Source organism: Typopeltis vanoorti, chromosome 7 (genome assembly GCF_054136105.1).
Source record: "Typopeltis vanoorti isolate ZY-2024b chromosome 7, IOZ_Tvanoo_1.0, whole genome shotgun sequence".
NCBI lineage: Eukaryota > Metazoa > Arthropoda > Arachnida > Uropygi > Thelyphonidae > Typopeltis > Typopeltis vanoorti.
In genome coordinates this window covers 46,222,886-46,248,795 of record NC_143555.1, presented here as the reverse complement: position 1 = coordinate 46,248,795, position 25,910 = coordinate 46,222,886, and the positions used below count along the sequence as shown (strand labels likewise).

Sequence of the window (25,910 nt, the reverse complement as noted above, 5' to 3'; positions counted from 1 at the left end):
TATTCCAGAAGCGTTCATAGCAAGTGCATATAGGTAATGGCATAAACAAAACTAGTCTTTATAGATTTGTGCTCATTAAGCATATGGACAATTTCAAAGTGGTATAAAATCTAATATTTAATATTGTATTAATTAAATATGTATTTTTTTCAATCAGAACGATATAAGTGGGTGGCAATGATTTAGTTCTGTTTTTAACAAAATCTAATCTAAATGAACGAATTTCAGAGCTGTAAAGTGAGATTATGATAAAGACTTTATACATCCGCTTGTTCAGAAATATCTGAGTAAGAATCCTGTCTAGGAACGCTAAGTCTTTAGTTATTTTCACCTTGTAAAAATGATATAGCTGAGATTCTCCTTCAGCAAACAGACCTAAGAACACAGCAGACTATGTAGAATAGAATTAAACCGCCTTATAAGAGTATTAATTGGTTTATATGAAGCCTAGTTTCTCAGTAACGACAGTCCATCTACTCTATCTAGAGGCAAAGCATGCTCTTGTGTTTTATTCTCTGCACAGATATCATGTTTCTACAAGATGTTACAAGCAAGCCGATATAAACATTATCAGGTTACTATCGAGTATACATATGCTATATTTATACTTCATGTTTTACATTTTTGGTATTCCTTTTACAAAACTAAAACACCCTGCTCTTCTACTATAACCATATGAAAGAAATACTCAAAAAATCTTTCATGATAAATATTTACAAACTTTTCAGTTAAGTTAAGGGGATAATAAATCCCTTATTATTTCAAAGCCGAATAAGAAACTCTTAGATTTCGATCTTCGAGTTTCTTCTTCGGCTTTGAAATAATGAGGGATTTATTATCCCCTTAACTTAATTTACATCGCCGAAAAAAATAGCCTCTTGGCTCTTTATTAAACTTTTTAGTTATTAGCCAATATTCTGAACATTATCTTTATGCCGTTTTCCATGCATCTGATCATGGCTCGGCTACTACGTTACATCCATCCACACGTGCCTGTATAGTAGGTAATGAAAGTGAAGGGTGATTGGTAATTTTATAAAAATCAATCCTCACAGCAGCAGCAGCTGCTTGGAGTCGTATATTTAAAGCCTGTCTTGTTACTTTCTTGTCTCTGAGACGACAGATATATATCATATTTTGAGTTAGTTCTCATATACAAAAGTGATGTCAGTTAACTAAGGTCATCTGATTTGTAAAACTCAGACATGGACATCTCTGGCAACAGACGTCAAAGGTAATGATGGTCTGTATAAAGTTAAATAGAAAGTCTAAATATTTAGTTTTTGAGCTGCGTTCAGTCCAGTTCCCCCCCCCCCTCCAAATCCAAAGTACAAGTACTCAGTTAAGATTTGATTCTTGTTACAATAAGTGAGCACTACACGTATTAAGCATATTGTTGTATAAGTGCAGAATAGTAGTCTTCCCCCCCCCCCCCGGGCCTCTGATAAACAAGGTATCGGTTATGAGAAATAAAAATATAATTATGTGGACACATAAAGAAATGAGCGTTGCTATGTTAAAAGGAAAGAAAGTTGTGTTAAATGCTGATTAACAAAAGAAAAAACAACAGGAAAAATACCTGTTAAAGTATTTTTTTAATTCGTGAAAAATCTTACACAACAGTTCCGTACATAACAAATTGCAAAACCTACAGAGGATTTATGCCAAGGGGTAGTTGTTTTGAAATACCTCAAAGAAACAAAGAACATAAGGCGATTGCGTACCGCCTATTAATTGCTGGTGTTTTCCGACCAAGTTTTATGGAAACAAAAAAAAACCTTCTACTTCCGTGTAAGATAGCTAACTTATTTTCGGTTAAAACTTGCTTATAAATATTCCTCGTACCACAGACGGGATTCTAACCCGTGTCTTTCCAACCAAAGGATAAGGTCATTCTTCTGACTGAAATGCGAGGCCATCAGTGTTAGAGGAATTTAAAAGACTGGACTAAAAGAAAAAAAAAACAAAAGAATTTAGTGATTATGATAAGCTCATAATCACTAAATATGCAATCACCAAGATAACAATTCTTCATATGTCTGCAGTACTAGCTGAATTTTTCTGAAAACTTAGATTTTTAATCCTGCCAAACAGACAAACTGGCTAGAACACTCGCCATTTAGCAGACATAATGCACTGACTGCATAGCTTTAGTCGCTTCGGCCGTTTCAAATAACTTGCCGAATTACAAAGAAATGAGCTTTCGAAATACGATTTTAAAACAACTGTATTTATCTTGGAAATCTTCCAAATTGCAATTATCTTAGGTGGGAGATCCTTCCCCTGCACTTATTGCAGCCATGAAGTGGCTTGAAAAAGTTCCATGTATGGTCTATACTTTAGCGCTTTTCCGGACTATGTAAAAAATAAATGAAAAATATAAAACTGATTTAAAAATAGGAAAAAACTCTTATCCACCGTAAAATGTACTATAGATTTGCAAATGACTTTTCATGGGTAAGAGCCACATAAAAAAAAAAGAAATAAAAATATGTAAATTTTTAGCACCGATTTACCCATTTTGAGGGAAGAAAAAAATAAACTGCCAAGGGAAAACTTTACATATCTGATGGAGAAAGTTTAACTTAACCTTCACTAAAAAATCCTCCTATCCAAAATGGGATTGGAATGAATTTCCAATTAAATGAACGCGCTATAAAACCTGCATCACAGAGACGTTTCGGCTTTTCTCGGTGCGGTATCATTTGAAACTCGGTAAGCAGACAGTCACCAATGTCGATTCTAAAATAATTTTCTAGTTCTCTCTCTGCTAATATTTCGAGTTGTTTTTTTTTATTATTATTCTATAACGAGTAACTTAAAAAAAAAGAACCTAACGGCGAATTATACAAGGCAGAAAATCTTTCAACTAAATTTAAGAACTTTTATTTAAGTGGGTCATAGAGATCAACTTAAATTCGCTTCGGATTTGACCACCCTCCACAATATAAATATCTAGAATGTTCAAATGTTAAGAAATTTTATGATTAATTTTTTTTCCTCCAGGAATTCCATAAATGGATACTCCACTCTTATGAAATCTCACTTTTTATACACTATATAAAAGAAAGATCTCCAAATAACAAAATAGGAAAGAAAAAAAAAGCTTAATGGAAAACAGGATTCGAGGGAGAAAAAAAAAAAAATATATATATATATATATATGTGTGTGTGTGTGTGTGTGGTGTGTATATATATATATATTCGTTACTGATCTGTATATAAACTCACTTTTGAGTCTAAGTCGAAGAAATATAAATTTCTTTAATAAAACACTGATAACAATAAATGAATTTCCTAAAGCGCTTATCTAAAATATTAAACAAAGTTAATTCTGAGAGAAAAATAAAGTAAAAATAGAACAAAGAAAATAAAACATGGCAATGGCCAGGCAGGCACTGATTCTGGTTTTCTCTGGAATATAGCGTAGATATTTACAAGGTTATTACAAGGTTAATGTTCTAACTCCTTGACTAAGAGTGCCAAAACCTTGGAAAATGCTTTATAACTGTTTTCCACAAGACAAATAAAAGCTATATAAATAAACATAAAGTTTGGTTAGGAAAAAATAATAATAATAACCGCAGAATTTGCTTCATTTTATGCGATTCCATACACTATGTATACTTCTAACCATAGAAGCACAGTAACTTTATAGACAGAATGAGAAAGACTTTTGAAACGGCAAAAATGTACAGGAAAGCTCCCTCGTATTACATCTATGGATAGTATTCGTTCGTTAAATCGAAAAGGAAGACAAATATGTCACTTTGCGGATATCAAGAAATATGCGGGAGAAAAATACTGTGACCCACGAGTTAAAAATATACGGATATTTTCGCAAGCGACCTACTTATAACCTATGAAATGGCAGAAAGGAAAAGGAGTGGACCAATATATTGACAGAGCGTGCAAAAATATCATGCGTTACTGCCGCACCCCTCCCATATAATTCTTTTAGAAATCATTCCATAATATCAAGAATAGAGTAATTCAACGATATAAAAAGAAAACACTGCGTTTGAGATTGAATTCCGTTATTACACTGCTAAAATGACAGATCCAATATGCATTTGCTGATATTCAAAATGTTGAAACATTTTTCTGTCGTTATATAATGTATTATACAATAATAATTTCATTATACAATTCCACTTGAACACAGTACTATTACGTATCTGTATTCCACTGTATTTGTTCAGTGGTCTTGAAATGTTCTACGTTCTGTCTCTAGAGAAGGGGTTCCGGACTATATAAAAATAAAATAAAAAATCTTTAGTCCACGTTTATATGGCGGAAGCCATATAAAAATTATTTTCCCCATTTCAGTAGAATTTTACCACTATTATCGATTTTTTATTACCAAATATTAGGATTATGGATCGACTAAAAGTTTTTTTCCTTCTGTGTGTTTCCCAATAAACGCATACAGTGGTCTCTCTCTCTCTCTCTCTCTCTCTCTCACACACACTCTTGAGAGTACCGAAAACTGGCATCTTCAGCAATTCATTCTGCCTTTCTTCAAATTCTATAAAAGTACTCTTAAAGTAATGTGTATATAAGGTGAAAAATCAACTTCATTACTGATATTAAAATTCTAAGATTTCTCTCTGGAAATAGCAATTAATTTTACATAATTATAGGGGATGTTGATGGGACAAAAATAATTAGCAGAGAAATACCAAACTTCGTTTTCCAGTGCTTTTATTATTTTCCGATTATTGGGCAGTACAAGGGTGCTCATTATGCAGCCTTTCAGAAAGGCTGCTGTCATCAGGAAAAGTACCTTAGTATCTGAGGGTTTCCTTTTCTTTAAATTGGAGATACCCGACTTAACAACTTCGATTTCTCAGTTGTTAATCAATTAGTAATAAATGTTTTCTTCTGTCATTTTTGTATTTTACTAAAGCGTGGCATACAGAGGATGCTACAAGAGGTGTTAATTAAAATAGTAAGAAGTAAGAGCTAATAGTAGAAAAAGCAAAGAACGAGCTTTTATCTGTTTTATTTCTTCAAATTTTGAAATTGGAATTAGCATATATTGTACCGCGTACAGGATATTAAAGAAGCTGTCAGCATTTTCAACCACAAAATTCAAACAAAGCATAAAACTTGACTAAACGGAAAATTTAATCATATCAAATTTTCCGTTTCTAACTTAAGCCCTAAACGATACAGCCTCCTTTAAAAAAAAAAAAAAAACAGTGACTGTAATCAATGAACACACACGCGTAAAATAAAAGAAATTTGAGAAGGATGTTCTGGGACGTATTAAAAGTAATATGTGTGTAGATAACTGCAGCAAAAGTAGTCAGTCACCACATAAGAAGTTTTCATTCGGGATGACTTATCACGTCATCTCGAATGAATTACTTTTTCTTTCTTCTTCCCTAACCTTGAAACAAATGATTTCACGTCATTTAAGCTGGAATAAAATCTGAAATTTTACGCACCCTTCTCACAATGAAAATTAATGAAATATGCAATAAAAAAATAATTAAAACACCATATATGCAGTTACATATTCAAAACAATCAACACAGATTTCTTACTTTAGTGGATGCAAATTCATCAATTACAGAATGTAAATATCATTACAAAATGTATTTACAAATGTAATTCCCTTTGGAATATTGCTGAAAGAATGCCATCTGGTAGTCGAACTGGTGTCATGAATGATCTTAAATCATTTCTAATTATTTTCATTTATAATCACTCCTTTCACATGAAGCAAACGTAACAGGAAAAGTCGGAGAAAAAAGTACCATTTTTATATTGGGATAATATTCCAAAAGTAAATGCTATCCAAATATTCTCACCTTTTACAATGGCAGTTAAGTGGCGCTGTGAACAGACAATAATTCTCTCTCTTTCGTGCACTGTTAACTATGTGTAATACTGTTCACTGAAATATTTTCTTCATTTTAATTTCTGTTACGTTAATCATCTATACACACACCACAGAGGGCGGAATGTTCCCCCCCCCCCGTGGTATATATTATTATTAAATTAACTTCCATAACACAATAATAAATTATCACTTGTGTTCCTTCAATCATAGCCTTGAGTGAAGTTTTTAAAATTTCGAGATGAATAACTCTGCCTCTTCCCTAACTAGCCGACTTGCAATCAGCTGATACGCGTTTATAACGGTTTCCGTGCTTTTCTATAGATGGGATTCAAAAACTCGCAGCGTTTGACCTTTCAATTGGTAATAAATATTACAATGCCCGTGAGACTTGCTACTGAAGCCCCGCTTGCAAAAGTGACGGAAACACTGAAACTCAAGACACTGTAAGTGCTCCTTTGCAAATCCTCTGTTTGAACATCCCCCCCCCCCGATCGGTCGCGATTAAAAAAAAAAATTGAAATGCACAACAAGCCTTCTTTCATATACTACATGCATCCATAACCAGGATATGCAGATATGGTGATAAAAGCTAGTAGCATGAATCAGCGTCGGTTCAAGGGGAAATTCAAGAATGCCTAGAATTATATACTGCTCGGAAAAAGATCAACGGACACCTTATGGACCTGGTGCATCGTGCCATGTACCGAGTCACGTGTTTGTAGCCGGTATAAATTGGAGGAATATGATGCTCCCAAGTCAGTGCAACTGTGTCTGTTGTCCAGGTGAAATGGCTGCGAGCAGGGAGCTGACGGAGTTTGAAAGAGGCGTTGTGATAGGAATGCCATGTTGCAAGCCTATCTGTTCAGGAAATTGTTGACAAATTGGGCCATTTTAATGCACCCTTCTCTCAATGAAAATCAATGAAATATGCAATAAAAAAAATTCCTGGTCAACAATCAGTGATACCACACTGAGATAGGCGTCAACTGCAAGTGCCACCGTCAGTTGACGACCCACCACATTCACCGAAAGTGATCGTAGGGTGCTACGAAAGATATGTAAAAACCGCCATTCGTCTGCCGAAACGTTGAATGTGAAGTTCCGAACATCGACTGGAACACGAATCTGCACAGAAACATTCAGAACAGAGGCTCACATCATGGGTTTCCATGGTAGGACCGCTATATGAAAGCCGCATTACCCGAACCAACATGCTGTGTCTTATTCAGTGCTGCAAAAGAGGGTGTAGAGTGAGACGTGGATGCTTAGAAAGCTGTGTTATGGAGCAATGAATCGTGCCATATCCGCTACCGAGTAGATGGACGAGTATGGCGGATACCCGGTGAATATTTTTTTATAAGGTGTCATAAGACTACTACTACTGCGTGATTTGTGGGCATGCACGTCACCACACTTGACGTGCCTTCACATAATCCTGATCTCAACCTAAATGAACATCTGTGGGATAAACTGAAACGTCGGGTGAGGTCAAGGGACGTCCGTACCACAATAGCTCGGGACCTCATTACATGCCTACAGGAAGAATGGTCTAAAATTCCCACTGACTGCTAATATACGCTTGTGGAAAGTATGCCCTATATGATTGCTGTAGTAATCGCAGCAAAAAGGAGACACCAAGGCTGTTTGTTCCTCACATTATGGTGTCCGTTAACTTCTTTCCAAGGAGTATATATAGCTCGTGGAATTTAAATGAGCTTAATTTAGATGTATACGCGATGATCATGCTCTGATAGATAAATTGTTTATCATGTAGTTTAAAAGTTTCCTGTTTATTTTAAAGAATCAACTACTCGATACATACGTTAAATGCAAAAAGAAATTAATATTTTGTTCTGAGAAAATTTCTATTACATGAAACAGAAAATTCTTTAGAACAAAATATTAAATATAACAAAAAAAACGTGCTTGTGTGGCTTCCAAAAAAAGATCAGTTGCTTAACGAAATTTGGAACTGGGCATATCCCATTTTATAGGATACCACATAATCGTAAAATTTTCAGCATACAAAAAATTCAACGGACATAAATGGACCAAACTTGATCAAAAAAAGTTCTCCATTTGTAATATTACACTACATAGGAGTATGGATTATAGCAATTTTTTTACGATTCTCCGATAAGGTAATTTTTTATGTTCGCCTGAGACTTCATCTAAAACTGAAAAGTAATTCCCAAATAGTGCTTGAATTAGCACAGTAGAGAAGTAAAAGAAGTAAGCGCTTAATTATCAATGTTTTGTCTAAAATTACAGAGATATTTTTAAGGAAGAGAATTGCAATGTGATCTCAAAGGCCATTGTCTTTGAGATCACAAGCTAATGTCCTGATTGAGCACTTGAATACAGGTTAAGGATGAACGATTTGTTGCTGTTTTTGGAAAATGGTAGCCTCACATAACTTTGGAAATTTCTTGCAGTCCAATTTATTCAAACTGTTCCGTAAAACATAGGTTATTCTTGTAACAGTTTCTTATTGCTGAAGCTACTTCTTGTTAATGCCCCCCCCCCTCTGATCTTAATGTGTATTAATGCGTTAAGCATATAGTTTACTAATCCACATTTTCCGTGTCAATTGGTTATTTTTTTATTAATTTATTTATGTACTGTTGCTAATCTTTCAGACCGTCCAAAACAAACAAATTCACACTGATAGCAATTTCTGGATCTTCGAATAACTTGTAATAGCGGATTCATCTTTCGAGGAGGAATGGATGAAGGAAGCTAGTTTGAATACTGGTTCATAACAGATGCTTTGTACCGTTTTCGTTGAGGGTTTTTATTTTAATTTTTAGGAGCTCCCAGATGCAACAGTTTACTAAACTAAGCATTTAGCATTTTATTTCTTTACTGTATGCCTCTCTGATCACATTGTGTCTATGTTGAAAAATCTCAAGAAATGAAGACACAAATTAATGTGTTATGATCTGATCTGATCTTCCCTTTCAGTCGTTTCCGACCGTAGGTGACTTTGTAGGGAATTTTATCCGGGCTCGGGACCGACATATGGCTGGGACGTATTCATGACTGTAATCCATGTGTGTGTGTGTTCACGGGGCCGGTTTGCCCGTTCTGGAGGACGAAAAAACCCGAGTTTCAGGGTGAAAAAACTCCTACCTCTGTATAAGACCGGCTAACTCACTTTTAGTCGAAAGAGAACAGATAATGGTTCCTCACATCACTGACGGGTATCGAACGCAGATCTTTCCGACCAAAGGACTTCGTCTATACTGACTGTGCCAAGGAGGCTTAATGTGTTATGATAACCAATTAAATCATCAAAGTTCATCATAATATGTAAAACCAACACATAAAGAATAAACATTTGTTTGCAAAGCTCCCATATAAATATTAAACTTCAGTTTCACATCCCCCCCACTAAAAGTATATATAAATAATTAATTTTAACTATTAATTTAATTAATTTTAGTGAGATGGACAGCTAATGTGTGCCTATGTAGGTGATGCTGCAAATTTTTGTTAGTGAGGAAACTTAAAAGGTTCATACTTGAGTGTAGCTGGCATATGTTGGGTTAATCGGAAACGGCCCTGCTAAATAGGCGAACTGGTCTTCCACTGGTTTGTCTGTTGGCCAAGTAGTTAGCGCGGTTCGAATCCCGCCGTGAACATGAATGTTTGTGAATATCCTTCAGGTGAGAGACCACGCCACGCTTATTGAAGGCCTGAGGTAGCTTGAAAATTTTCTATGTTTGGTCTCTAGAGCAGCGTTTCCACACTATGTAAAAAATAAATAGAAATACAATACGATACAATATATACAGTATACTTCACCCACCCAACACATGAATGTACTACACGTTTACGAAAACAACCTAGTGGGAGCTGCTTAAAAAAAATAAAAAGGAAGAATTTTTGCAGCCATTGACTGCAATATTGACTGAATACATTATTTTCAAATCAGATTTTTTTTTCATTCACTGTTATAGTAGCAAAACTATTCTTGAAAATTCACACACCAGTGTTATAAAGTATCTCTGATACATTTGTTTGGGCACACTCTTATCGTTATCTATATACCGCACTGTTATCTATATGCATAGATAACATGAAAATAAACAGAAACATTATCAGTAAATGACTATCATTAATATATATATATACAGTATATAATATCTTAATTGGCAATTAATCATTATTTAATAGATGACTGAGAACAATGCGTCTTTGTAAAAAAAATAATAATAATTACTATCTGTTGGCCTGATTAGCCGAATGGCCAACAGGATGCGTGTTCGAATCTGGGATCTAGTGGCCTTAGGAATGCTTAGCTGTGTAATAGCATGAACAGTAACTTTCCCAAATGACGTATTCAGTGGAAATAGTCCTCTCTAATTGTGACGCCCGAGAGAACGGCGAGCTCTTTTTACCGTTTTCAATCATGTACACATTTTTTCAGTATATATAAAAAGAAATTAATGACATTAATTTTTCACTTCAGTTGATTTTTGTTTCATATAAGATGCCTATACCTATCTACATTTCTCTGGTTAAGTGCAGTAATAACATGACTAATAATACACGTTCACTGATACCAAGCAGAATTAATCGATAGAAAACGAATCTCATAGGTCAAGTTACACCTATGTGTGTTCGTTTTCTATCGATTAATTCTGGTCTCGTTCGGTGAAATGGGCTTCAGAACAGAGGAAGCATTTAACCGGTCGGATACAAGGACCCAATATTTCCCATCAAATATCTAAACTCATGAAAGAGTATGGATGTCAAGCGTATCCTCATTTCCCTGTTCCTGACATGAGCTCGCCGCACTCAGATGTGTTCTCTAAAGGTTTTTTTTTTTTTTAATGGAGAGCTCATCTACGAGAGGTTGGTCAATCTATGGTACGTTAGTACCGTGGATGGGTGAAAAGGAACTTATTCACATTTGATTTGAAAAGCTGTGAGTTGTATTCCTTGGGAAAAATATGTTGGAAGTCTGTTCCAGAGAGCAGCTGTGGAAAGGATAAACGAAGAAGAGAAATTTGTTTTGTGGGTTTGGAGTTAATTGTGAGAGGATGCTGGTTAGCTGCTGCACGCATTTAGCGGATTTGCAAGAGGATGGGGGAATTATTGATGCCAATTCTGATGAACAGCAGCCATAAAAGTATTTATAGAAGATGCAAGCTGAGGAGACTGAACGCCTGTGCAAAAGTGAGTGAAGTGTATTAGTGAGAGAAGTTAGAAGAAATATTCGAGAAACTACTCTATGGAAAAATTACGAAGTTTCTGTAGACGTGATAAGACTTATCAAACATACAAAAAAAAAAAAAGAAAAAACTTTCCTAACAGGAATACAAAGACTTGCCTAAAGTTGAGTAGTAGCAGTGAAAAGGCAGAATAGGAATTATATTACTGAAGGTCTGTAAATGTATTTTGGTTTAACAAAAGCAGTACAGTGTGTAGAACTTTTGAAATGACCCATATAGCTATGTCTAAATGCAAATACAACCCAAAAAAATCACACACAACACTAAAAATATGTTTATCTGTAAGCTACTAAGGGTTTTTTTTTCCTAACTTCATTATTTTCTCTCCTGAAAATTACGTTAGACGTATGCTTCTCGCCTAACTTAAAATCGGGAATTATGATTATCTGAGACCTCCAGGGGGGTCAAAGACTCATCGAGGGAGGATATAAATCACCCAAACCAGCTATCATACGTTTCCTTAAATTCATTCACATCAGATGCACTCACTATCCCTAAAGGCAAATCATTCCATTCACTCACTGCTCTCTGGGAGAAAAGCCTAGCTCTTACCACTTTCTTAACTGCAATTATGCCAGAAAAGATACTCGGCCTCTTCTCTTCTGCCTCCTTGCAGTAGCTGAACGCAAACTTGCCTCCCTGTCATTTCATTTCATTCTCTTAGTAAGAAAACAACAATTAATATCCGTTATTTAAACTATTATTCACGTATATACTAATAATTACGAATAAACACATCATTTTTTTTTCTTTAAAGCTATTGCTTCAGTATTTTTTACCAATTATGCAACAAAGCCAAACTCAACTCCAATTTTACTTCAACCTAAACTAAAATGATTCTCTTAGCGGAAGCGAATATGCTCAAAGGCACTAAGTTTAATTCGCTACTAAAATGACAAAAAAAAACAAAAAAAAAAACACTAAAATATTCATTTAAGATGTTAATATCCATGTATTTAACACTCCTAATATTGTTTAAATCTTAAACAATTTATGTCAGTAACAAACCTAGCAGCATAATGAATATGGTAATCGGCTTCGCATGGCACGAAGATATAACAATATATGCGTAAAATAGGAAATGGAAAATTCACGTCATTTCACGAATAGAGCTAAGATTCGCTGGGTATCAATAGCTGTTGTAATATTTCCAAACATAAGATAAGACGCAAGCTGTTGGTAAAATATATACAGTACGTTCATACAACTGTTACTTAGTGGTAGAAATTATCCAGCTCTTTCTTCGAAAAGATGGCGAATTTTGCTGCCGTTTAGAAAGATATACGTAATTTTCAATTCATGTATATCGTTAGTATTGAAAATATATGAAGCAGTCTCAACCAATGAGAGACAGTAGTTCTGAAAATCTACCTCTGATTATAAGTATCTTAAAAGCACACGGGATACTTAAATTACGAATGAAAATCGAGACAGATTGAACTCTAAACCTTATTTACGAGTATGTGTACACACGATTGTACCATGAACTGTGTACAAAAAGAAATTGTTTTAATTATTTTGTCCATTTTAACTAACTGCAAAGTGCAGACTGTTTTGTTTAATCTAAGTCTACGTGATCCACTGCAAATGTGATGAAGAAGAGAGAATTACTGCAATGATCAGAAGATATAACTAGTGAGAAGGAAGTGGTTATTTCATTGTATAACGCCGCCAGCGACGAGCAGCAAAATTGTAACGTGCGCCCAGAGGCTGAAGATGCCGTCATATCGACACATTTTGTGTAACTTTTTTCTTATTCAGAAGAAATCTTATGTAGTTCTTGGTGCAGATTTGATGTTTGGATTTCAGAAAGATGAAGCAGTTCTGGGAATGAAAAAGGAAGAGGATAACTAAAGTAACATCAAGACCTGACCGTACAAATGCAATTTTATAATATACACTGAGGGAACGGTCTTCAGAGCATATTAAATAGGTAAAAGAATGATGTGACAGACAAGAATATATTACTTATCGACGGGAGCTTATAAAACAGATACAGCAGAGTATTTTTCAAAGATCAATCAAGATACCGTCAAGTCAAGATATGGAATATGTTAAAAAATTTTTTGCATGAAGTCTGATATATGAAATTAAATACATTATCGAAGTAAACGCACAAAAGGTAAATGAGTTTACAGTTTAATGAATGACATTATGACAGGAAAACGGATGTAGATATTGCGATTAGTATAGTAATAAACGAAGCAAATAAATCAAATAATCGTTTAAGCGAAATTGTAAAGTTAATATTATACGTTATTCAACCAGTACATTAATTGATTTCATTGTAGGGTTGATGTTTAAAAACATTACAAATAGTAAATATTATATTTTATAAGCAAATATATTTTGAGCTACGAAAGGTATGCAAATAACTGCATATTTCAAATGAAACTTTACTTGATGTAAAGATATGATGCGGAGAGACAGAATTCTTTTCCTATTACCATGCTTATTAAGCATAATTTGGATTTTGGCCAAAACTTTCACCATTTAGACTGTTTTTTGCATGTACATGCGAATTTATTAAAGATGAAAATGCTTGCGGCTTTTATAAATGCAGTTCATAAATAATAATTTATGCCTTGTATCGACTACGAATTCTAACTACCTGACTGTTTTGCAGGAAGTTCAGATTTTTTTTGAAATAAATAAAATAAAATAAAATTCATTCTCAAGGCGATAGGAAAAAATCATTAACCACAAAAAATCAGCAAGGACGCTGCGGTTCCACTTGCACGAGTAATGTTGTTCCATACACAAAACTTCCTAAGGTAATCGTTCGCCATGTTCATCACTGACAGTTAAGAGGAAAGTCTATGTGAATGCAGAAAGTGGATCATTAATGACGTATTGCATCCCATTGGTTTGTATGTATGTAACATATCTTCACTTTAACAGACTGGCAGTAATCGCGAAGCCATCTATACTGCTTTCAATATCATTCAAGATACTATCAAAAGAAATACCATCACAAATGTTGCAAAAATTAAAGAACACGAATTTGTAAGCCAATAAAAGTGCCTTCTTTAATGTTTGCAACGCTTGTTCTTGGGAACCTGTCCCTTAAATACCGAACGTCGTCACAATTCTTACTTAAAGCCAAAGCTTTGTATTCAACCAAGCTGAATGTAAAGCTATTGTAAGTCAACATTTTTGGGCTTCACAAGGGGAGGATGAGAAACGATCTTCCCACCTGGAGTTAAACGCTGTCGAACAGGTCCGTTTTTTAACCTCATAACAGTAGTCTTCAACTTGACTATTCCGCTTGCATAAAAAAACATGAAACTGCCTAGTGCTATTTTTTTTTTTCTGGAATTCCAGCATTGGACACAGAAATATTAGCCATACGCTTAATAGGCGACCTGACTCTCTCTCGCACTCTCTTCAATCATTTTCACACATACGATCTGTTTTTGCACTGTAATAGGGGGGGGGGAGTAATGGAACACTTATCCCCATCGGGATCTACTTGTAAAAAAAAAAATTAAATAAGCATTTATTGATATAATTATTTGTCTCCAAGCTCCCCCCCCACACACACCGAAAATTTTCTGCGGATGCTCATGCTTTCACAGTACTGCTCCATCGAATTTGTCACTACCATTCCTCCGCTTTCCTTTAATCATGTAAGAATATGAGCAGCCACTAGTCATCATCCATATACAGTTCAACTCCGGACTCATAGAATCAATTTCTCATCCTTCATTCCATCTAGCTTTTGAATTCCTTCTTTCTCGTTAACTACTTGGCCATATGGTATTGTTATGTTATAGGTTATGTGACCTCTCGCGCTTAAGATCGATATTAAAAATAATAACAATAAATGATTGCATACAATTAGACCTTATTATTAATATAGTAGAAAAAGGGTTCATTCAAGTATAATGCACAATTTCTGAATTCAAGAGAAACTAAAACCAGAATTTAAATAGATATTTAAATATCTTGAATTGGCTATACATTCTGTGAATTAAGGCACGGCCTCTCGCAATATTCTTCAGAGTTGATATCAAGGCATAAGGATTTTATCAACGGCATTATTTCCAGCTTTCCTGCAGTTAATTTACTTACTAATAAATTTTTGCACTATTTATGCGATTCTTCCAGCTGTTATGAAAGAGAGGGCTACAACAGTTTCCCCTCTCTTGTAAATGGCCAATTCAGAATGGCGTTTTGCACCTGTACAACGACGCGTCATTTCTGTTTCTAGTAATTGCATTACTAACTAAACTGGAAAATTACCAAGTCTTCTTTTTAATAGTAGAAACAAAATGCTACAACAGATTATTAATTTTTCAAATTTGACAGCTCACTAATGAGCAGAATGCACTAATGTTAATGTGACATACTTCTGTTTAAAAAACAAGAGAGTGAGTGAGAGAGAGAGAGAGAGAGGAAAGTGCACGTTCCACTCGTTCAAAGGTATTAAACGAAATGCATATTTCGTTTGCATATTTGTGAATAACTGAATGCATATTTGTATACACCCTTTATTTAAAACGGCAAAGCATAGTCCACTAAAAAGCCAGTTATTATTGTGTTGAAATACTTCCAAAATGAATGGAAATAATAGCTCGTTAAAATGTACCGCGATGATATCAGGGTTTATTTATTTATTTTTTTTAAGTTAATGTATGACCACTAATAAGTGATTTTGCCTTATGCCACGTAATTTGGTGGAAACGGAATATTTCTTGAAGAAATAACTGATCCGGGGCGTAGCCGTTTAGGCATGTGTCTTAAGACCTAGATTCAACCCATTCAACGAACAGAGAGTTATTTTCGAAGTATAGAAAATGTCTGGACGTTTCTCCTGAAAATTATTATTCCCCCCCCCCCAAAAAAAAGAAGAAGAAAGAAACTAGTTTCTGAATATAGACCAGTCTATATTCGCACAGTGAAATGAGCGACTACTCGCTCATTCTAAGGCCAAACATTGTCTTTCAGATGTAACCTTATGCAACAATTCCATGTTGAAACCAGGAAAAAAGGAAGAACAACGCACCTCCAGAATATACCTATAGAGATTACAAAAAGATTCACCAGACAATAAACTCCTTTTACACCAGCATCACGGAGCGGTGTCGTCTTATATAATGAACAGAAAATTTTTTCTTTCTAGTTTATTCTTCTATTCTACTTTGCTGAATGTTTTATATAGGTATCTGTAAAAACACCTAGAAATGATGGATCTGCGCGAAATAAAATCGTTGATTCATTCCATGTTTATTTCTCGTTCATGTTTATACTTTTCCCATAGTGTTCTAATTTTTTTTTTCTTAACTAGAGCTCATGCCAGTAAAATAATCTATGATCAAATAATTGTTTCTCTAGCTTACTGCATGTAATGTAACTCAGCTTGTCCTGTATATTTGTATATGCTCCAGATGATGATCTTATATGAAGATCGAAACGTCGGGAAATTAAGAGTTATTTATAACACGGTTGTAAAGTCCATAATTTCTAATATGAAGAACCTCTTTCGCCAAGTTGGAATCTAGGGAGTACTTTCCCAGTTAATGGAGGCCTGAAGTGGCTTGTGAAAATTGGAAAAGTCCTTGGTTTGGTCTCTAGAGCATTGTTGTCGGCGTATCTAGTCCACAAAATTTCCAACAATAATTAGTACAGGTCTCTAAACTTTCGAGAGTGGGATATCAGTCAAGTGCAAACATATTGTGCACACGACTTGCAATGAGAACTGCCGACTTCACTGCAAGTTGAACTAATTTTCCCATAATACAGAGCGCACATCTTGTATGAACCCAAAGTACTGTAACTGGGTCGAAGTTAGGTTATTTGGAGTTACGGAGTTACTCCAAATAACCTAACTTCTTATTTTATTCTCGCCTAATTAATTGGAGTTAATTAGCCCCAACTAAAGCGATGGGACTAATTTATTATGTCTTAATTGCGTGCATTCTTTTAGCCGGTTTGCCTGTTTTATATTGTGAGAGGAAAAATCCTGCCACTTTCGTGTAAAATGGGCTAACTAACCTTCAGTTGAAAAGCTCTTATAAAGATTATTTGCACCCTAGATTCGATTAGTCTTTCCAACAAATGGGTACTATAGTTACCATTTGAGCAAGTACTGTAGTAAGCCATTACAAGAACCGTCAGGACAGAACTTTACCAACTCTAACTCAGGATACAGGTAGACTATTATTAAACTGACAGTTACATTCGACCAAGATAATTAACAAAAAAACACAGTTTGCGAATTGTTAAATCCAAGTAATTAATTCCATTCTTCTCCTCCAAACTCTTCCAAATTGTATAGTTCAAATTATGTCAATTATGTGTATATAATCAGTTCGTACTTTGTTCAAGGCCCAATTCTAAGAATTTTTGTGCAATTGGACTAAAATGGGGGAGGAGGATAAATGCAGCAATTACATCTATATATTACATCATTCAACGGGTTCCTAAATCTATTTCTCACGTTTTCTTTTTATAAGTGAAATCTGCTAAAATCCATGCCATATGTGTGAAAAGTGAGCCAAATACCTAAGAAATCTGGAGGCTGGCTGCAGTTCAGAAGAAGCTACTCACCACACATTATTATTTCTTTTAATGACCAACAAATTTCAGCAACACTACCACTACTAATAAAAACTGCAACCAAGTACTACATCTAATCTCCTGTTTGTTTTTGTTTTTCTGGGTACCTAGATCTTTTTTTTTTTTTTTAACATACGAGATGTTTTCATAGGAGAGTGCTGACACTAGATATAATAAGAATGAAAACATAAATATTATTTCTTGTGAAGCATAACACTATCTAACCCTACTGTGATGAATAGTATGATATACTTCACACACTTTAAAAAAAAAAGCGATTTGTTCAATTCAAAATCTCTTGCATTTAAAACAGGCAAACCTCTCCCTTTATAATTACTAACTGATTCAGGAGAGGTTTAATAGTAGCCTTATTTAAAAAAAAAAAAAAAAGGTACGCATGTAGCAGAAACTAGAGAGGGATGAATGAAAACACAAGCATTTAAAACAGGCAAACCTCTCCCTTTATAATTACTAACTGATTCAGGAGAGGTTTAATAGTAGCCTTATTTAAAAAAAAAAAAATAGGTACGCATGTAGCAGAAACTAGAGAGGGATGAGTGAAAACAGTTGAGTGTTATCGGGAGAACTAAATTATGTCACAGACTTCGCGAGATAGAAGTGTGGAACAAGTATTTTTATCCTGTTCCTCTGAGGACAAGAGTGGGGAGAAGGGAGAGTGAGCTCCCGGAAGATAGGAAATATTTCTACTAGAAACCTTATTTTAGATCTTATGAAGTAAAAGATACTCGCTAAGAGGGAATTGGCAGTATTCGTTCCTTCACTGCACTTTTCCACTAATATGCTACTTGAACCAAAACTTCCTCGAAAAATTAAAATTATTTTTTGCACAATAATTTTATAGTGCTAATTAAACTAGCTTTCGCATGATTTTATCATATAAAATTTAATTATGAATAATTTAATTTTACGATAAGAGGTCTCTCTATGCCTCTTATATCCTAAAATATAAGAGGCATAGGCTGATTATTTCTTGAGGACAATGCTAAGCCATAATGATAAACATTTTTTTTTAATTGATAATGTGATTTTTAATGAAAAAAACAAAACAAACAGAGTTTTGCTGACTTCAGTGAAAAACACAAAAAGAATCCCAATTAGAGGCTGTCACTTCTAATTGTTAAGGAACACAAAAATGAAATTAGGTCAGCAAACAATTAAGCCCCCTGTACTCAAAAGCTCCTAAGATATACTTGGACGGCAATACCATCCCAAAAGAGCCTATTAGATAGGATACCATTTAGAGCTGGGTTGTAGCAGTCGCGTTATGGATATCCTCTAAATATGCTTGTGAGAATGGTCTTCGAATATTTTTAAACTTTGTGCGCACACCCTCTTGAGAACTCTTTACTCAAGAGTCAAAAAAAGTTCAAGGGATGCACATGCATCTTCTTGAGAAGTGCCTACCTTAAGAAGCTATTTTTTAAAAAATATGCTTCGAATGTATGAATGATCAAATATAAAAGCATGAAATTCTTTAACCTAAAACTAACTGTTCTTAATACAAATTATATGCTGTAGTGTCTATGAAAAATCTCGGTCTGATGTCAAGAAAACAGCCGTTCTGTTCGTGGGTTTTCATGTTTAAATTTTATTAACGTAAAAACTCAGTAGGAGAATATTACCATCAACTAAGTTTTTCCCTTAAGTACTTGAATAAGGCTGCAATGGAATAATGAGGATTTCATCTCCTTATCAAAACAGAAAAAATCAAAAGCACAAGTTCAAGTCTACATACCGGGATCAATCTATATCTATACATAAATTCTTGTGCAAAACCACGAATTAAATTCCCCCGTCTGTGGTTTAGGTCTGCATTCCTTCTTTCCAGACGTAGAGAAGAGGGGGAGCACAAAGCACAGAAGATACCAAAATTATCACCGTTATGCTCGTAAATTATGCACGATCACCTTGTTCAAGAAAGGTGAGCAAAGTTAGTTTTATTTGTCGAGATTAAGTCCTCTTAGCAACAGAAAAAGTAAAAGAAAACTAGTAACCTTCTCTCCAACATAATCGTGAAGCTAATACTTAAAACTTCATAACACTGAGTATATAGCTCTTTAATAAACTGCATGTTCCATGCGATTCGCCATGAATTAACATAAGTTCAGTATGGAAGCAAAAGCACCTTCGTAGATCAGTCAGTATCGGCGATGCCCTTCATATGGAAACAAAAGACCTAGATTAGAATACCATCTACAATATGAGGACCCTTTATAAGAGCTTTTCAACTGAAGGTGAGTTAGCTAATCTCCTACAAAATGCTGACAAACATGTTCATCCCTCAAATTATCCCCGGAAAACACGCACAATTAAGAGACATAATACATTGTCTGCTTTTTGCTTCTGCTGCAATTCCAAACAACTGTGAGTGCAAAAAATTAATGCGTAAAAAATTAAAAAGTAAAACATAAAAAAATAGCCTATAATGATGCTCAAGCAGCTACGCTATAAAATTGAATACTAGTTAATCCTGCAAAGCAAAAAAAAAAAAAAAAAGAGTGTATGATGCGGCAATATATACGCATGTTTGCAAGCATTATTACATCAAATCTTATATCATTAAATAAAAACGCGCATTAAAACGAAAACTCTCCCGAGTATAGGAGGGAAAAGCGTTAAAATGAAAACACACTTGACAAAAAAATTGAAAAGTGCCAAATGTGTGGATAATACAGTTTAATAATGCTTCAGTAAGGAAATACCGTGAGTAAACATATTGATTAAAATTATAATAACGGAATTAACTCATAAAATATTATTTATTAGTAGAATTTTCGCCTGAGTATCGAAGGCATCTTCAGTACATATAAAGCTAATTAAACAATAACTGACAAATCCAAAAGGCGCCACCTAAGTAGCTAATGTAAGATAACTAAAAAAGGCCAATAAATTATTATTGAACTTATTTATAAAAAAAACCCAGATAAATAAATAAATAAATTATTTATTTATATATATATATATATATATATATATACAATTAAAAAGTTAGGAAAGATTATCTGATTTATAAAGTACTATCTCCCACAAAGGGGACAGACGAAGACCATCGGATCAGTTTAAGTTAGGAGAGTGAAGTAGTTTCACATGTTTCTTTATAAAGCCATTCCACGAGGAACCAACTTTGTGAAGGACTCTTGTCTTGTTGCAATGAACTTTATGTCTAGTGTTCATGGAATGCTCTGCAAGTCCAGACTGTTCAGGTTCAAAGTATTGAATATAAGACGGGTTCTTCTAGCCGAATAAAAGCCGATCTTCCCGTTTGTCCGAAATAAGATAATCCACAAGAGCAAGGAATCTGGTAGACACTTGGATAACTGAGATGTGGAAGCTTGTCCTTTGGAGAAGTGAGAAAGTTGGAGATTTTTCTGATTGGTCGAAAGGCAACAAAAAATATTTAGTGGTTTTAAAACGTTAGCTATGCGTTCATTAACGCCTTGCACATGAGGGATAGGAATACGCGTTATTTCTTCTGTATTTGAAGAGGAAAATATATCAAAACTACTTAAATCTCTTTTGATGAAAGAATTCTTATATCCATTAAATAGAAAAGAGGAAATAATATATTTTAATTCTTTATGTAATAGCTCCTCTGAAGAACAAAGGCATGGGCCCAATGAACCACTGTTTTAATAGTTCCCACCTTTTCACTGGGATCGTGATGAGATTCAGCATGGATATAATGGCCTGTATGAGTCTTTTTCCTATAGACTGAGAAATATTACCATCTCCTTGGCGAAGAATTAAAAGATCTAAAAAGGCTAACTGCTTATTTACTTATTTACAAATGCACTACATCACCTCCTCAAATACAGAAGAAATAACGCGTATTCCTATCCCTTATGTGCAAGGCATTAGTGAACGCATAGGAAAAGTTTTAAAACCACTAAATATTTTTGTTGCCTTCCGACCAATCAGAAAAATCTCCACCTTTCTCACGTCTCCAAAGGATAAACTTCCACATCTCAGTTATCCAGGTGTCTATCAGATTTCTTACTCTTGTGGGTTATCATATTTCGGATAAACAGGAAGCTCTGCTTTTATTCGACTAAAAGAACACCAGTCTTATATTCAATACCTTGAATCTGAACAGTCTGGACTTGCAGAGCACGCCATCAACACTAGACATAGAGTTCATTGGAACAAGACAAGAGACCTTCACAAAAGTCGGTTCCTCATGGAACGGTTTTATAAAGAAACGTGTGAAACTTTACTTCACTCTCCTAACTTAAACAAATCCGATGGCTACTATCCCCTTTGTGGGAGCTATTACTTTAAAAATCAGCTAATCTTCCTACTTTTTTAATTGTGTGTGTGCGCGTGCGTGCGTGTGTGTATATATATCTGTTTTTTTAATGAGTTTTTATTGACCTTTTTTAGTTATCTTACATCGGCTACTTAGGTGGCGCCTTTCAGAATTGTCAGTTATTGTTTAATTAGCTTTATACATGTACTGAAGATGCCTGTGATACTCATGCGAAAATTCTACTAATAAATAATATTTTACGTGAGTTAATTCCGTTATTATAATTTTAATTAACAATTTAATAATCGAATTTGCTAAACAGTAAATCAACGCTATTTAAAATACATGTTCCACAGGTCTATTCTTTCCTCTCTTCACCTTGTCTAATAATGCGTCGTTAAGGCTAGTGATAAGAAATGCAACCATTCTATTGCAACACTGGACACGTCCAGCAAATGAGTCCAGTGATGTAATAGATGATTACATTTATATTTAATCGAAAGCTATTTGACAGACAACACGTGCACATTCACTGAAGGAAACGCATCCAGCAAACGAGTCCAATGATGCAACAGACTGATGGCTACATTTCTTACCACCAGACACAATGACGCATTATTTCCTTGCTTAAATATCTTATTAAAAAGGCATTGGGGTCATGAAAATTTCGTCAGTAACCAGGACTTTCATTTTCCTTACTTATTATTCAGTGCAGATTTTTTTTTTTTTTTAACTCGCGACGTTACGCTATTTGTTACACGCATGCTATTAGGCAAATATGTATTTTCACAATATAAAAAGCAATACATGAAAGCATAGACTTGATCATGACGCCAAATACCAATCCAGTTATTAAATACTTGTATATAGTCCAAGGTGTAGGTTACTGCAATTATAAAAATAATACACACGCAAAGGTGAAACCATTTCACATAAGTAAAATGGCGAATCTAATCTTAAGTAATAATGAAACGGAATTAACAAAGAAAATAGAATAGATTAGTACTCATATACAACAAATACAAAGTGTAAAAAATCTTAAGCTACTACAAGAATAGGAAAAAATAATTAAATGGAAGTGAATCAAATACTTGAGAATAGAAATAAATGATAATTAAAACAAGTAACACAGAACCAAGGAAAATAACTAGTCAAGTTGGAAAAAAAATTGTGATATCAGAGGTTATAGTTTCAAAGACAGAGAAAGGGGGGGGGGGGGCTATAAGAAAATTTATTCTACCTTTAAACCATGGAGAAATTGAAAAACAAGATATTCGACAGAATTTTATATAGTTTGTATTAGCACCGTGGGCATTGATGGGAGTTTCAGTGATTCAATTTGGTTAAATTCAAGGCTTCTGGCAAGAAAAAAATACATTTATATCCTTATTCTATTTTGATAGATCTAATGTAGTATTACAGCCAAGCTGATAAAATATGATTGTCTAAATCATCGTTATATCTTTTTGGTATTCATTGTGACATTTAGTACGCTGCGATTAGTTGGAATTACGATGGCTAGAGCCATGAAACAGATAAAGTGTCTCTGACTGTGTGTGTGCTCTTCGACTGCTTTGTAGGCTCTGCAGAAAAACACAGGGAGTATACTAATTGTGAAACCAGAAAGAATCCCAACTGTGAAAGATGTCTCAAATCCCATGACTACCTGTACCAAATATTACCGTGGGTGCTGGCTAAGGGCAAACCTGAACACTTCTCCACTGCATACAAACATGAACATTTAAGAGAAAAGCGCAGAGAAAGTATCTCAGCATTTGTTAGAATCTGAAAAGGATAGCAAGATATAAAGAGTCCTCAATTCATTTTCATAAAGGATCTTACATAATGTGGTTACTGTTTACATTTTCTTAAATGAAAACGAAACGAGAAATCATACATATTTATACATGAATATGCTTTTTATCTTGATGACCGGCAATGTATTTGGTTATGAGAATCATCATCACCACCAGCAGAGAGAGAGGTGATTTGTAATTCATTCTTTCATACATGGTTGGATATAAGTAATTGGAATATTGCAAAAATGGCATCCTCTGCGCTTCTTAACTAGCTCTATGCCATGTTAGTCAATACCTATTTGTGTCACTGATAAGTACATATTATAATTTTTGTGAATGTATATCTTTCTTACTCAGGAAAAAGATGGTTAGGTATGTATTGGGTTATAATCCAGTGAGTGACAGAATCATTTCTCTCAGAGTGAGTGGACATCCAATGAATATGACCATCATTCAGGTTTATGCACCTACTATAGAGGTATTGAAGAATTTTATGGCAAGTTACAAGAAGTGATAGATGCAGCACCAAAGCGAGATTTATGGCTACTTATTGGAGATAGGAATGCAAAAGTGGGAGAGACTGAGGAGCAAGGAATAACAGGTCGTTTTGGTTTAGGTATTTGTAACACTGCAGGGAAGAGACTAGTTGAGTTTTGTGCAGAGAATTCTTTGTTTGTTGCTAACACCTGCTTTAAACAGCACAAAAGAAGATTGTACACATGGGTATCACCTGATGGACAACATAGGAATCAAATTGACTATATACTTGGACAAAGAAGATGGAGAAGTGAAATTCAGTCTCTCAAGACTTTTCCAGGTGCAGACTGTGGAACAGACCATGAGTTATTAGTGGCTACGATACATGTGAAACTACGAAAACTGAAAACACCACAAATGTCTATCAGATATGATCTTGGAAACATACCAGCTGAATACAATATTAGCATACAGAACAGATTCAACACACTCAATTTGTGTGAAAGAGAACCAGATGAACTATGGAGAGAGATTAAACATATAATTAAAACGGAAGCAAAGAAGAATATTCCAACAGTTTGCAAGAAGAAGTCCAAATGGCTGTCAGAAGATGACATCAAAACTGCTCAGGAAAGGAGGAAAATGAATGCCGCAGGAAATAAGGCATTTAAATGCAAAGTTTCAACGACAAGCCAGAAGAGACAAGGAAAAATAAAATAAAATATTTTAACCAGGAATGCCAACAAACAGAATGCTATAGCCAAAGAAGTTCTAACTGAGGCTCGGCTGTTGCTGTTACCCTGGGACGCTGAGTTTCGAGAGTTTGAATTTCGCTCTCTTAAGGTTTTTGCCTTGAGGGAGCAAATTTTTACAAGGGAGGCTCTAAGACTGAGGTTGCAAATTATAGACCAATCAATATATCTGGAGTGGTGGTTAAGATTTTGGAGAAATTGATAAAAATTAGAATTCAGGACTGGGTGGACAGCAATATGATACTTTATAAGGGGCAACATGGTTTTGGTAGGTCTTGCCTAAGTAATTTGCTTACTTTCTATAATAAAGTAACAGTGAAGTTGGATAAAGGAAATCTTTACTCAGTGATACTGCTTGACTTTGCAAAGGCTTTTGACAGGATTCCACACGGAACTCTATTGTATATATTAGAGCAAATGGGTATGGATCCGAAGATGGCGATTTTGATTAAAGAATGGCTGGTGGACAGATATCAAAGAGTGGTTTACGGATGAGCTGAGTGCAGGACAAGGCAAGTAACTACCTCAGGGCTCAGTGCTTGGTCCTCTATTGTTTAATTTGTACATCAATGACATTGGAAATACTTTGAATGAAAATATCCACTTGTTTGCTGATGATGCAAAATTGGGAAGAGCGATAATCAATTCAAATGATGTAAATATCTTACAGGATGACTTAAATAGGCTGACGGTATGGACTAAGGTAAATGACTGTCAGTTCAATGTGGCTAAGTGCAAGGTGATACACTTCGGGATGATGACATCACATGCTGTTGACTATATTAACGGAACTGAACTGCAAGAAGTTGACGAGACAAGAGACTTGGGAGTTATTGTAGACAGAGAACTTAAGTTTAAAGGGTATATTGCAAAGACTGCCAAAACATCACATCAAATTACATGGTTGTTGAGGAACACACTAACAAGCAGGGATAGGGAGGTTATTCTTCCACTCTATAAGGC

At 34.8% G+C, this 25,910-nt stretch overlaps 1 protein-coding gene across 2 annotated transcripts in view; it reads right to left on the bottom strand.

Annotated features, from left to right (window-relative positions):
• The window catches only part of LOC150104645 (ribosomal protein S6 kinase alpha-5-like), a 547,165-nt gene that overhangs the window by 384,883 nt on the left and 136,372 nt on the right, over positions 1–25,910 (bottom strand). The window lies entirely within an intron of this gene.